The sequence below is a fragment of the Lampetra planeri genome, chromosome 82 (genome assembly GCF_965212315.1).
Source record: "Lampetra planeri chromosome 82, kcLamPlan1.2.h2, whole genome shotgun sequence".
NCBI classification, from domain to species: domain Eukaryota; kingdom Metazoa; phylum Chordata; class Hyperoartia; order Petromyzontiformes; family Petromyzontidae; genus Lampetra; species Lampetra planeri.
The window spans coordinates 2,360,099-2,373,741 of NC_136186.1; positions in this window are offsets into that span (position 1 = coordinate 2,360,099).

Genomic DNA, 13,643 nt, shown 5'->3' on the forward strand with positions numbered 1-13,643 from the left:
ACTACAGTTATTTTGCTGTGCCTTTTTACACCTGATGAGGGAAGCTTGTGTTGCCTCCAAAACGTCGTGATTTATTATTTTATTTCTATTATTATTTATATAATTTTTCTTATTTATTTGTATTATTTATCTATTTTTACCTACCTGACTTTACCTAAAAAAACCCTAAGAGAATAGTCACGATAGTGATTGGATTGGTACAATGAGTGGTCAAATATGTATTAATTAAGAGGATGAGTGATTCAAAAGGTTGCTAAATCTGAGCGTTGTTCCAACCTCCCCAGGCAATCCAACTTTACACAAAATCTACTTCTTCCCAACAACATGGACAGACAAATCACGTGGGCTGAGATCTTGGATGACTATGAGGGTAAGTCCCAGATACCTGCATCACATGGATTATATGCGGAGGAGGAGGCTCCTTGATAAATTACTTTTCGTAGACATGGCTTGGTGGTGATGGGAAGACGTAATGATCGAGTGTGGCAAAGAGAATGGGTTTAAATTTGAGTTTCTGCCATCTTTGTCCAAACTGGGGTCTCAAGCTTATGTAATTTACGGTCTCAAAATGCCGACAAAAACATGACTTGTAAAGTTTTACTGCCATGTGATGAATATTTCTCAATAGCAGGTCCTGTTGGTGGTAAGAGGTAATTACAGGGATCTCAAAATTAGTTCTGTGAAACTCCATGTCCTTCGTTCTCTAATTCATTACTCGTCCTTTGAATGCATTTTCTGTTTTTCATAGCCCGGGAGTCAGCGTGCCAGTCAACCACGTGGGGGGACATTATGGATAAGGTGGACCCTTTCCCAGGCCAAAGTTACAAGAATCGCTCCCCAAAGGTGTGTATGGGTTCTAGATTTGAAGCTTTCCTGACTGCAAGGATTCATACTCTTAGTTATTTCGGTAAAGTCACGTAGGTATAAAATGAAATAAAAATTAAAACAAATAAAATAATAAAAATCACGACGTTTCGGAGACAACACAAGTGTCCATCCCAGGTGGGACCGTCACAGCTGAATTTGCTGTATCAAGTGAGGCAGGGATTCCAAGATGCAAGTTCTTAAATACAAGTTAAGGGGGGAGGAGGGGGGAGGAGCTTATCAGAATGTGGCAGCCAATGAATGGAACGTATTGGGAGGGGGGGGCGGGGCTAAAAGAGAGCACGATGTGTATGGGCTCTGTAGGGTTAAAACACACGACATTGTCTCGAAATCTAGCACACCATGTCACCTCACCATCACACCAAAATATCACGACACCAACTCTCCCCATCACCTTTCTCATCACAATACACGGCCACCAATTCAGTACACCATATTAGAGCCTCATCATGCCTCTATACCATCACAATACACCATCTCTCGAGAACATTCCACTACTTCTCTCCATATCACAACACCATGTCCCGAAACCACTACCCCATCTCTTCACCATCCCACTCATGCAGTGGCCATTTATTACCAATGAAGACAGAATGATATCAGGCAGTCACATGAATTATGTCTGTGAGTTGATTGGAAGTTGCCATTACAATTCCCCACTATGGGCGCTGCAGTGAAGTTTGTCCAGAGTATGGGCTTCCAGATATTTATAATGGAACATTCTGTGAAAACTATTGCCAGTGATGATTATTGCCAACAATTGCTATGAAACCGTCACAATCGAGCAAATTCTTGAGTGCATGCATGGGGTTTATGAGGATATATGAGGATGTGACATGTATTTTGATTCTAAAGGAGTTGGGATATTTAGGGGTTAGTACTACACGTACAATGTGATACAAGTATTGATGGATAAGGCATTGTGTTAACATCAGGTGAGAGTGTATATTCAAGTGTGTACGAAGCAAGTTTGAATGACTGAATGTGGGTGGCTGCATCTGTACATACATGTGTGAGTATGTTTTTTTGTTTGGGTTTATGTGCACGTCCACGTTTGCGTGCCTGTGGGTATGAATGTCTGCTTGCATGTGCATGTCTCAATGTTTCATTGCTTCTCTTTGCTTGATCAGAGGATAATTGGGGAGTTGAAGGACGTCAGCGGGGTGAAGCATCTCCAGGAAAAGAACCTTGGCAAAGAAAGATGCACCATGGAAGAGGAGCGCCTCTTTGACGTGCAGCGCATTGCCAGGGCGAAGTGCCGCACAGAGGAAAAGTACTTCCGAGACTATCTCCTCAAGAAGCGCCTCATTAAAGTGAAGTACTTCATTGATGAGAAGCATCATCTCGAGATGAAGTGTCCTGAGGAGAAGAATCTGGAGGAAGAGGAGGAGGAGAAGCGCCTTGAGCAGGAGCAGCGCCTTGCCAGCATTGCTACCATCACCACCACCGCTACCGCCGGCACCTCCACCCTCACTCCTGCCACAACCATCGCCATCGCCGCCACCGCCGCCACCGCCACCAATGCCACCACCTCTGCCACCGCCGCCGCCGCCACCACCACCACCAACACCACCGCCACCACCGCCAACGCCACCACCGCCGCCACGGCTGCTACCGCCGTCACTGCCACCACCACCACCACCGCCACCACCACCACGGCCGCTACCGCCGTCACCACCACCACCACCACGACCGCCGTCACCACCGCCACCACCGCCACCACCGCCACCACCACCACGGCCGCTACCGCCGTCACCACCACCACCGCCGCCACTACCGCAGTGACCACCACCGCCACCACCGCCGCCACCGCATCCACCGCCACCGCCACCACCGCCACCACCACCTCTGCCACCACTGCCGACACCACCACCGCCATCACCACCGCCAGCACCGCCACCATGGCCGCCACCGCCACCACTACCACCGCCACCGCCGCCACCACCGCAGTAACCGCCACCACTGCCGCTGCCACCACATCCACCGCCATCACCGCCACCACCGTCGCCGTCACCACCACCACCGCCGCCACCACTGCCGCTGCCCCCACCGCCAACGCCACCACGGCCGCCACCGCCGGAGTAACCGCCAGCACTGCCGCCGCCACCGCATCCACCGCCATCACCACCGCCGCAACCACCACCACTGCTGCCACCACCACCGCCACCGCATCCACCTCTGACACTCCTGTGCAGGGCCTGATTGCTCCAAGCTTTGGAAAAGAGTACTTCCAAGCAGAGAAGATAGAGAAGAAGACAGAGGTGGAACAGGAAGAGGAGAAGGTGGAGGTGGTGGAGGAGGTTCAGGAGGAACAAGAGGAGAGAATGGAGAAGACAGAGAATGGAGAGAAGATGGTGGTGGAGGATGAAGAGGAGATGGAGGACGAGACAAAGGAGGAGGTGGAGGAGGTGCAGGTGGTGGAGGTGGTGATGCAGGGAAAGAAGAGGAAGCGAGGGGGCCTTGCTCGCGTGGCGAGAGCGATCACCTCCCTCCTCCGCCGCGTGCTGCTTTGTGGTGGCATGTCCACCACACAGTAGGGGTGGTTGTTGTGGTCGTGGATCGCTGCCAACCATGACCACTATTACCAGACTTCCCACCCATCCCGTGATACATGCCACCCACCCACACACCCCGTGATACACGTCACACACACACCACATGGTTCCCCGGAGAGACGGTGCCACTGGGACCACAGCTGTGAAATTAATCTGAGCAGCAGATGCCAGGACTACAGTGGAGAACGACTGCTATCAAGACACCTCACACAACAAACACACACGGGACTAGCCAAAAAACATAGCTGGTTTTCATCCAGGCAGTCCTCATGGGGTGACCTTGCCATGGTTGCCAGGAGATGGAAGGGGCAGCTGACCCAGGATGAGAGAGCTAGAGGGGTCTGGTACAGACAATTGATGAAACCTGCCACGTGGCAAGCCCCAGGGCCACTCATGTAAAGAATAAGATTCAAAACCATTGTTGTTGCTGGTACTATAAAAACTTTGTGAAATAAACCCATGATGACACAACATAACGTTGAATTGCTTGCAAGTGCTGTCTGTGTTGGGTAAATGTGCCTTGGCTCGGATGTGAGGTGTCCCAGCTGTGTGTGTGGCAGTACAAGTGTAATGAGCGACTTCCACGAAACGTCACATAGAGGGTACTTCTTCTTTATTTCTCACAGTGGGCACAATACAGGCCAACACTGGTTCTTCCTCTCACTGAATAGAACTCTCGGGCATAACATCTCTAGTGGCTGCACGCAGAGCCGATCACTCAGCGTGGTCCCCTCGCCCTCACTCGTCTCGCCGCTGGCTGGCGGCATGATGATGACGGCGATGTAACCATTCAGGAGATCTTCCACGTGGCCAGACGACGGAGAGAGTTTTCGGTGAACAGCGACACAGCCAGGTCCCAGGACCCCACACGAGCCCCGAGCTTCGGGTCCGCTCCCCATTATATTCCCCCAGGTGTGGCTAAGCCCCGCCTCCAGCCACGCCCTCTCGTGGAACCTTCGAGCAGGTTCCCGGAGACCAAATACAAATAGTGGTGGGAAAATATATTCAGGTGAATCGCCTCCTGCACAACACTGCCACTCTACTCCACTGCCCCAATGACCTCTTTCCCTCTGCCCCTTTGCCGCACTGCCCCCTCTGCTTCACTGTCCCACTGCTCCTCAGGTCCAATGCTCCACTGCCCTTCTGCTCCACTGCACCTCTGCCCCCCTTCTGCCACAGCAGTTGAAACAAATAGTTGAGTTTCTTAAACCCCCCTGCCTCTGTCCACCTAGCAGTAGAAATGGGTATGCCACAATCGAGCAGCAAGGTGTGTGTGGTGGATTAAAGTTCATGAAGAAAATGCAAATGATTCTAGCGAGATTTCATAAATGGGAAGAATAATCCGAACCAGTGTGCCGTAGCAATGGCAAGCAAATGGAAGTATGAACTTGAAAAAAACTTCATGCAAATAACCTAACCCTATGACTTCAATACACTTGTTAAATATGAGACTAATATTCCGAATATTGTTAATAATTCCAAGCGTTTGGAGTGGAAACATGAATTAGAATCGAACGCTTTTCTGTCATTAGCATAACGTACTTCAGTGTTGTGGGGCATCTAAGATTAATTTCGTCAGCTTAACCTGTGAAAATAATCACAAAACCCCGCCATCCAGCACTGCACCACGTGATGCGCCAGCCGGGATCAGGGGGGGCGGAGCTTCGCGCTAGTGACGTCACCTCTGTTACGTCACAGCCACGCCTCCGCCCACAGTCGAGAGGAATGCTCACGAGAGAGCAGCAGAAGAAGCTTTTTGAGAGCGAATCCTCAACGAGGTTAGATGGGTTACTTGACATGCCCTGAAATGTTGCTGTTACTGTCGTTGTTTAGACCCCAGGCGAGTCAGAATTTAAAACGAGCATAACTAACCCGTTTAAATCTCATAGAATATGAATCACATGTGGCAGTAATAACAAATTATTTAAGTATGGTCATATGACCCTAATGACCCACAAGGCATATGGGTCTTTTATCAAGCAGTCGATTAATACAAATGGGCTGTACATGAACATGCATGTCGGGATTAGAGGTGAAATATCGTTGTTAAGTCTGGTGATTATGTTTAATGGAATAGGCAGTTGGAATAAACATGTTCGTGTGGGTGGATGAGTGAGTGATCAGGCGCACACATGAGTGGGCAAACAAGCGAGTGAGTGGGCTTTTAAAGCAACAGTCACGATAGTCTTCTTGGTTCTTTCGGTAAAGTCACGTAGAAGGGAAATAATAAAATGATAAAATAAAACATAATAAAATACAATTCTCACGACGTTTCGGCCACAACGCAAGCAGCCGTTCTCAGGTGAAGAACAGGGCTGTCGAAAAGAACACCACCAAGCTTGGTAGCATATATTTAAGCTGGGTTAGAGGGGGAAAGGCGCATTGACAAAGGCATTTGCATATAAAAAGATGAATTTAACATATTTATTGAAAATGTAGATATGGGATTAGTCACTACTTGTGAAATGCGTAGGAGGTGGGGGGGGTCTCAAAGGCATATTATGCCATTGCATTATGTAGGATTAGCAGCAACAACAAAAAAAGTCACGATAGTGTTTTAGTTTTGAAGCTTTCGTGACTGCAAGGATTCATACTCTTAGGTTTTTTTCAGTAAAGTGACGTAGGTAAAAATAAATAATAAATAATAAACATAATAGAAATTATAATAGAAATAAATATGAAATCACGACGTTTCGGAGGCAACACAAGCTTCCTTCATCAGGTGTAAAAAGGCACAGCAAAATAACTACAGTTATTAACTACAGTTATTTTGCTGTGCCTTTTTACACCTGATGAGGGAAGCTTGTGTTGCCTCCAAAACGTCGTGATTTATTATTTTATTTCTATTATTATTTATATAATTTTTCTTATTTATTTTTATTATTTATCTATTTTTACCTACCTGACTTTACCTAAAAAAACCCTAAGAGTATAGTCACGATAGTGATTGGATTGGTACAATGAGTGGTCAAATATGTATTAATTAAGAGGATGAGTGATTCAAAAGGTTGCTAAATCTGAGCGTTGTTCCAACCTCCCCAGGCCATCCAACTTTACACAAAATCTACTTCTTCCCAACAACATGGACAGACAAATCACGTGGGCTGAGATCTTGGATGACTATGAGGGTAAGTCCCAGATACCTGCATCACATGGATTATATGCGGAGAAGGAGGCTCCTTGATAAATTACTTTTCGTAGACATGGCTTGGTGGTGATGGGAAGACGTAATGATCGAGTGTGGCAAAGAGGATGGGTTTAAATTTGAGTTTCTGCCATCTTTGTCCAAACTGGGGTCTCAAGCTTATGTAATTTACGGTCTCAAAATGCCGACAAAAACATGACTTGTAAAGTTTTACTGCCATGTGATGAATATTTCTCAATAGCAGGTCCTGTTGGTGGTAAGAGGTAATTACAGGGATCTCAAAATTAGTTCTGTGAAACTCCATGTCCTTCGTTCTCTAATTCATTACTCGTCCTTTGAATGCATTTTCTGTTCTTCATAGCCCGGGAGTCGGCGTGCCAGTCAACCACGTGGGGGGACATTATGGATAAGGTGGACCCTTTCCCAGGCCAAAGTTACAAGAATCGCTCCCCAAAGGTGTGTATGGGTTCTAGATTTGAAGCTTTCCTGACTGCAAGGATTCATACTCTTAGTTATTTCGGTAAAGTCACGTAGGTATAAAATGAAATAAAAATTAAAACAAATAAAATAATAAAAATCACGACGTTTCGGAGACAACACAAGTGTCCATCCCAGGTGGGACCGTCACAGCTGAATTTGCTGTATCAAGTGAGGCAGGGATTCCAAGATGCAAGTTCTTAAATACAAGTTAAGGGGGGAGGAGGGGGGAGGAGCTTATCAGAATGTGGCAGCCAATGAATGGAACGTATTGGGAGGGGGGGCGGGGCTAAAAGAGAGCACGATGTGTATGGGCTCTGTAGGGTTAAAACACACGACATTGTCTCGAAACCTAGCACACCATGTCACCTCACCATCACACCAAAATATCACGACACCAACTCTCCCCATCACCTTTCTCATCACAATACACGGCCACCAATTCAGTACACCATATTAGAGCCTCATCATGCCTCTAAACCATCACAATACACCATCTCTCGAGAACATTCCACTACTTCTCCTCTCCATATCACAACACCATGTCCCGAAACCACTACCCCATCTCTTCACCATCCCACTCATGCAGTGGCCATTTATTACCAATGAAGACAGAATGATATCAGGCAGTCACATGAATTATGTCTGTGAGTTGATTGGAAGTTGCCATTACAGTTCCCCACTATGGGCGCTGCAGTGAAGTTTGTCCAGAGTATGGGCTTCCAGATATTTATAATGGAACATTCTGTGAAAACTATTGCCAGTGATGATTATTGCCAACAATTGCTATGAAACCGTCACAATCGAGCAAAGTCTTGAGTGCATGCATGGGGTTTATGAGGATATATAAGGGTGTGACATGTATTTTGATTCTAAAGGAGTTGGGATATTTAGGGGTTAGTACTACACGTACAATGTGATACAAGTATTGATGGATAAGGCATTGTGTTAACATCAGGTGAGAGTGTATATTCAAGTGTGTACGAAGCAAGTTTGAATGACTGAATGTGGGTGGCTGCATCTGTACATACATGTGTGAGTATGTTTTTTTTTTTGGGTTTATGTGCACGTCCACGTTTGCGTGCCTGTGGGTATGAATGTCTGCTTGCATGTGCATGTCTCAATGTTTCTTTGCTTCTCTTTGCTTGATCAGAGGATAATTGGGGAGTTGAAGGACGTCAGCGGGGTGAAGCATCTCCAGGAAAAGAACCTTGGCAAAGAAAGATGCACCATGGAAGAGGAGCGCCTCTTTGACGTGCAGCGCATTGCCAGGGCGAAGTGCCGCACAGAGGAAAAGTACTTCCGAGACTATCTCCTCAAGAAGCGCCTCATTAAAGTGAAGTACTTCATTGATGAGAAGCATCATCTCGAGATGAAGTGTCCTGAGGAGAAGAATCTGGAGGAAGAGGAGGAGGAGAAGCGCCTTGAGCAGGAGCAGCGCCTTGCCAGCATTGCTACCATCACCACCACCGCTACCGCCGGCACCTCCACCCTCACTCCTGCCACAACCACCGCCATCGCCGCCACCGCCGCCACCGCCACCAATGCCACCACTTCTGCCACCGCCGCCGCCGCCACCACCACCACCAACACCACCGCCACCACCGCCAACGCCACCACCGCCGCCACGGCCGCTACCGCCGTCACTGCCACCACCACCACCACCGCCACCACCACCACGGCCGCTACCGCCGTCACCACCACCACCACCACGACCGCCGTCACCACCGCCACCACCGCCACCACCGCCACCACCACCACGGCCGCTACCGCCGTCACCACCACCACCGCCGCCACTACCGCAGTGACCACCACCGCCACCACCGCCGCCACCGCATCCACCGCCACCGCCACCACCGCCACCAATTCCGCCGCCACCACCTCTGCCACCGTCGCCACTGCCACCACTGCCGCCACCACCACCGCCATCACCACCGCCAGCACCGCCACCATGGCCGCCACCGCCACCACTACCACCGCCACCGCCGCCACCACCGCAGTAACCGCCACCACTGCCGCCGCCACCACATCAACCACCATCACCGCCACCACCGTCGCCGTCACCACCACCACCGCCGCCACCACTGCCGCTGCCCCCACCGCCAACGCCACCACGGCCGCCACCGCCGGAGTAACCGCCAGCACTGCCGCCGCCACCGCATCCACCGCCATCACCACCGCCGCAACCACCACCACTGCTGCCACCACCACCTCCACCGCATCCACCTCTGACACTCCTGTGCAGGGCCTGATTGCTCCAAGCTTTGGAGAAGAGTACTTCCAAGCAGAGAAGATAGAGAAGAAGACAGAGGTGGAACAGGAAGAGGAGAAGGTGGAGGTGGTGGAGGAGGTTCAGGAGGAACAAGAGGAGAGAATGGAGAAGACAGAGAATGGAGAGAAGATGGTGGTGGAGGATGAAGAGGAGATGGAGGACGAGACAAAGGAGGAGGTGGAGGAGGTGCAGGTGGTGGAGGTGGTGATGCAGGGAAAGAAGAGGAAGCGAGGGGGCCTTGCTCGCGTGGCGAGAGCGATCACCTCCCTCCTCCGCCGCGTGCTGCTTTGTGGTGGCATGTCCACCACACAGTAGGGGTGGTTGTTGTGGTCGTGGATCGCTGCCAACCATGACCACTATTACCAGACTTCCCACCCATCCCGTGATACATGCCACCCACCCACACACCCCGTGATACACGTCACACACACACCACATGGTTCCCCGGAGAGACGGTGCCACTGGGACCACAGCTGTGAAAGGAATCTGAGCAGCAGATGCCAGGACTACAGTGGAGAACGACTGCTATCAAGACACCTCACACAACAAACACACACGGGACTAGCCAAAAAACATAGCTGGTTTTCATCCAGGCAGTCCTCATGGGGTGACCTTGCCATGGTTGCCAGGAGATGGAAGGGGCAGCTGACCCAGGATGAGAGAGCTAGAGGGGTCTGGTACAGACAATTGATGAAACCTGCCACGTGGCAAGCCCCAGGGCCACTCATGTAAAGAATAAGATTCAATACCATTGTTGTTGCTGGTACTATAAAAACTTTGTGAAATAAACCCATGATGACACAACATAACGTTGAATTGCTTGCAAGTGCTGTCTGTGTTGGGTAAATGTGCCTTGGCTCGGATGTGAGGTGTCCCAGCTGTGTGTGTGGCAGTACAAGTGTAATGAGCGACTTCCACGAAACGTCACATAGAGGGTACTTCTTCTTAATTTCTCACAGTGGGCACAATACAGGCCAACACTGGTTCTTCCTCTCACTGAATAGAACTCTCGGGCATAACATCTCTAGTGGCTGCACGCAGAGCCGATCACTCAGCGTGGTCCCCTCGCCCTCACTCGTCTCGCCGCTGGCTGGCGGCATGATGATGACGGCGATGTAACCATTCAGGAGATCTTCCACGTGGCCAGACGACGGAGAGAGTTTTCGGTGAACAGCGACACAGCCAGGTCCCAGGACCCCACACGAGCCCCGAGCTTCGGGTCCGCTCCCCATTATATTCCCCCAGGTGTGGCTAAGCCCCGCCTCCAGCCACGCCCTCTCGTGGAACCTTCGAGCAGGTTCCCGGAGACCAAATACAAATAGTGGTGGGAAAATATATTCAGGTGAATCGCCTCCTGCACAACACTGCCACTCTACTCCACTGCCCCAATGACCTCTTTCCCTCTGCCCCTTTGCCGCACTGCCCCCTCTGCTTCACTGTCCCACTGCTCCTCAGGTCCAATGCTCCACTGCCCTTCTGCTCCACTGCACCTCTGCCCCCCTTCTGCCACAGCAGTTGAAACAAATAGTTGAGTTTCTTAAACCCCCCTGCCTCTGTCCACCTAGCAGTAGAAATGGGTATGCCACAATCGAGCAGCAAGGTGTGTGTGGTGGATTAAAGTTCATGAAGAAAATGCAAATGATTCTAGCGAGATTTCATAAATGGGAAGAATAATCCGAACCAGTGTGCCGTAGCAATGGCAAGCAAATGGAAGTATGAACTTGAAAAAAACTTCATGCAAATAACCTAACCCTATGACTTCAATACACTTGTTAAATATGAGACTAATATTCCGAATATTGTTAATAATTCCAAGCGTTTGGAGTGGAAACAAAGGAATTAGAATCGAACGCTTTTCTGTCATTAGCATAACGTACTTCAGTGTTGTGGGGCATCTAAGATTAATTTCGTCAGCTTAACCTGTGAAAATAATCACAAAACCCCGCCATCCAGCACTGCACCACGTGATGCGCCAGCCGGGATCAGGGGGGGCGGAGCTTCGCGCTAGTGACGTCACCTCTGTTACGTCACAGCCACGCCTCCGCCCACAGTCGAGAAGAATGCTCACGAGAGAGCAGCAGAAGAAGCTTTTTGAGAGCGAATCCTCAACGAGGTTAGATGGGTTACTTGACATGCCCTGAAATGTTGCTGTTACTGTCGTTGTTTAGACCCCAGGCGAGTCAGAATTTAAAACGAGCATAACTAACCCGTTTAAATCTCATAGAATATGAATCACATGTGGCAGTAATAACAAATTATTTAAGTATGGTCATATGACCCTAATGACCCACAAGGCATATGGGTCTTTTATCAAGCAGTCGATTAATACAAATGGGCTGTACATGAACATGCATGTCGGGATTAGAGGTGAAATATCGTTGTTAAGTCTGGTGATTATGTTTAATGGAATAGGCAGTTGGAATAAACATGTTGGTGTGGATGGATGAGTGAGTGATCGGGCGCACACATGAGTGGGCAAACAAGCGAGTGAGTGGGCTTTTAAAGCAACAGTCACGATAGTCTTCTTGGTTCTTTCGGTAAAGTCACGTAGAAGGGAAATTATCAAATGATAAAAATAAAACATAATAAAATACAATTCTCACGACGTTTCGGCCACAACACAAGCAGCCGTCTTCAGGTGAAGAACAGGGCTGTCGAAAAGACAGCGTCTGAATGAACACCACCAAGCTTGGCAGCGTATATTTTACCTGGGTTAGAGGGGGAAGGGCGCCTTGACAAAGGAATTTGCATATCAACAGATGAATTTAGCATATTTATGGTAAATGTAGATATGGGATTAGTCACTACTTGTGAAATGCGTAGGAGGTGGGGGGGGGGGGTCTCAAAGGCATATTATGCCATTGCATTATGTAGGATTAGCAGCAACAACAAAAAAAGTCACGATAGTGTTTTAGTTTTGAAGCTTTCGTGACTGCAAGGATTCATACTCTTAGGTTTTTTTCAGTAAAGTGACGTAGGTAAAAATAAATAATAAATAATAAACATAATAGAAATTATAATAGAAATAAATATGAAATCACGACGTTTCGGAGGCAACACAAGCTTCCTTCATCAGGTGTAAAAAGGCACAGCAAAATAACTACAGTTATTAACTACAGTTATTTTGCTGTGCCTTTTTACACCTGATGAGGGAAGCTTGTGTTGCCTCCAAAACGTCGTGATTTATTATTTTATTTCTATTATTATTTATATAATTTTTCTTATTTATTTTTATTATTTATCTATTTTTACCTACCTGACTTTACCTAAAAAAACCCTAAGAGTATAGTCACGATAGTGATTGGATTGGTACAATGAGTGGTCAAATATGTATTAATTAAGAGGATGAGTGATTCAAAAGGTTGCTAAATCTGAGCGTTGTTCCAACCTCCCCAGGCCATCCAACTTTACACAAAATCTACTTCTTCCCAACAACATGGACAGACAAATCACGTGGGCTGAGATCTTGGATGACTATGAGGGTAAGTCCCAGATACCTGCATCACATGGATTATATGCGGAGGAGGAGGCTCCTTGATAAATTACTTTTCGTAGACATGGCTTGGTGGTGATGGGAAGACGTAATGATCGAGTGTGGCAAAGAGGATGGGTTTAAATTTGAGTTTCTGCCATCTTTGTCCAAACTGGGGTCTCAAGCTTATGTAATTTACGGTCTCAAAATGCCGACAAAAACATGACTTGTAAAGTTTTACTGCCATGTGATGAATATTTCTCAATAGCAGGTCCTGTTGGTGGTAAGAGGTAATTACAGGGATCTCAAAATTAGTTCTGTGAAACTCCATGTCCTTCGTTCTCTAATTCATTACTCGTCCTTTGAATGCATTTTCTGTTCTTCATAGCCCGGGAGTCGGCGTGCCAGTCAACCACGTGGGGGGACATTATGGATAAGGTGGACCCTTTCCCAGGCCAAAGTTACAAGAATCGCTCCCCAAAGGTGTGTATGGGTTCTAGATTTGAAGCTTTCCTGACTGCAAGGATTCATACTCTTAGTTATTTCGGTAAAGTCACGTAGGTATAAAATTAAATACAAATTAAAACAAATAAAATAATAAAAATCACGACGTTTCGGAGACAACACAAGTGTCCATCCCAGGTGGGACCGTCACAGCTGAATTTGCTGTATCAAGTGAGGCAGGGATTCCAAGATGCAAGTTCTTAAATACAAGTTAAGGGGGGAGGAGGGGGGAGGAGCTTATCAGAATGTGGCAGCCAATGAATGGAACGTATTGGGAGGGGGGGGCGGGGCTAAAAGAGAGCACGATGTGTATGGGCTCTGTAGGGTTAAAAC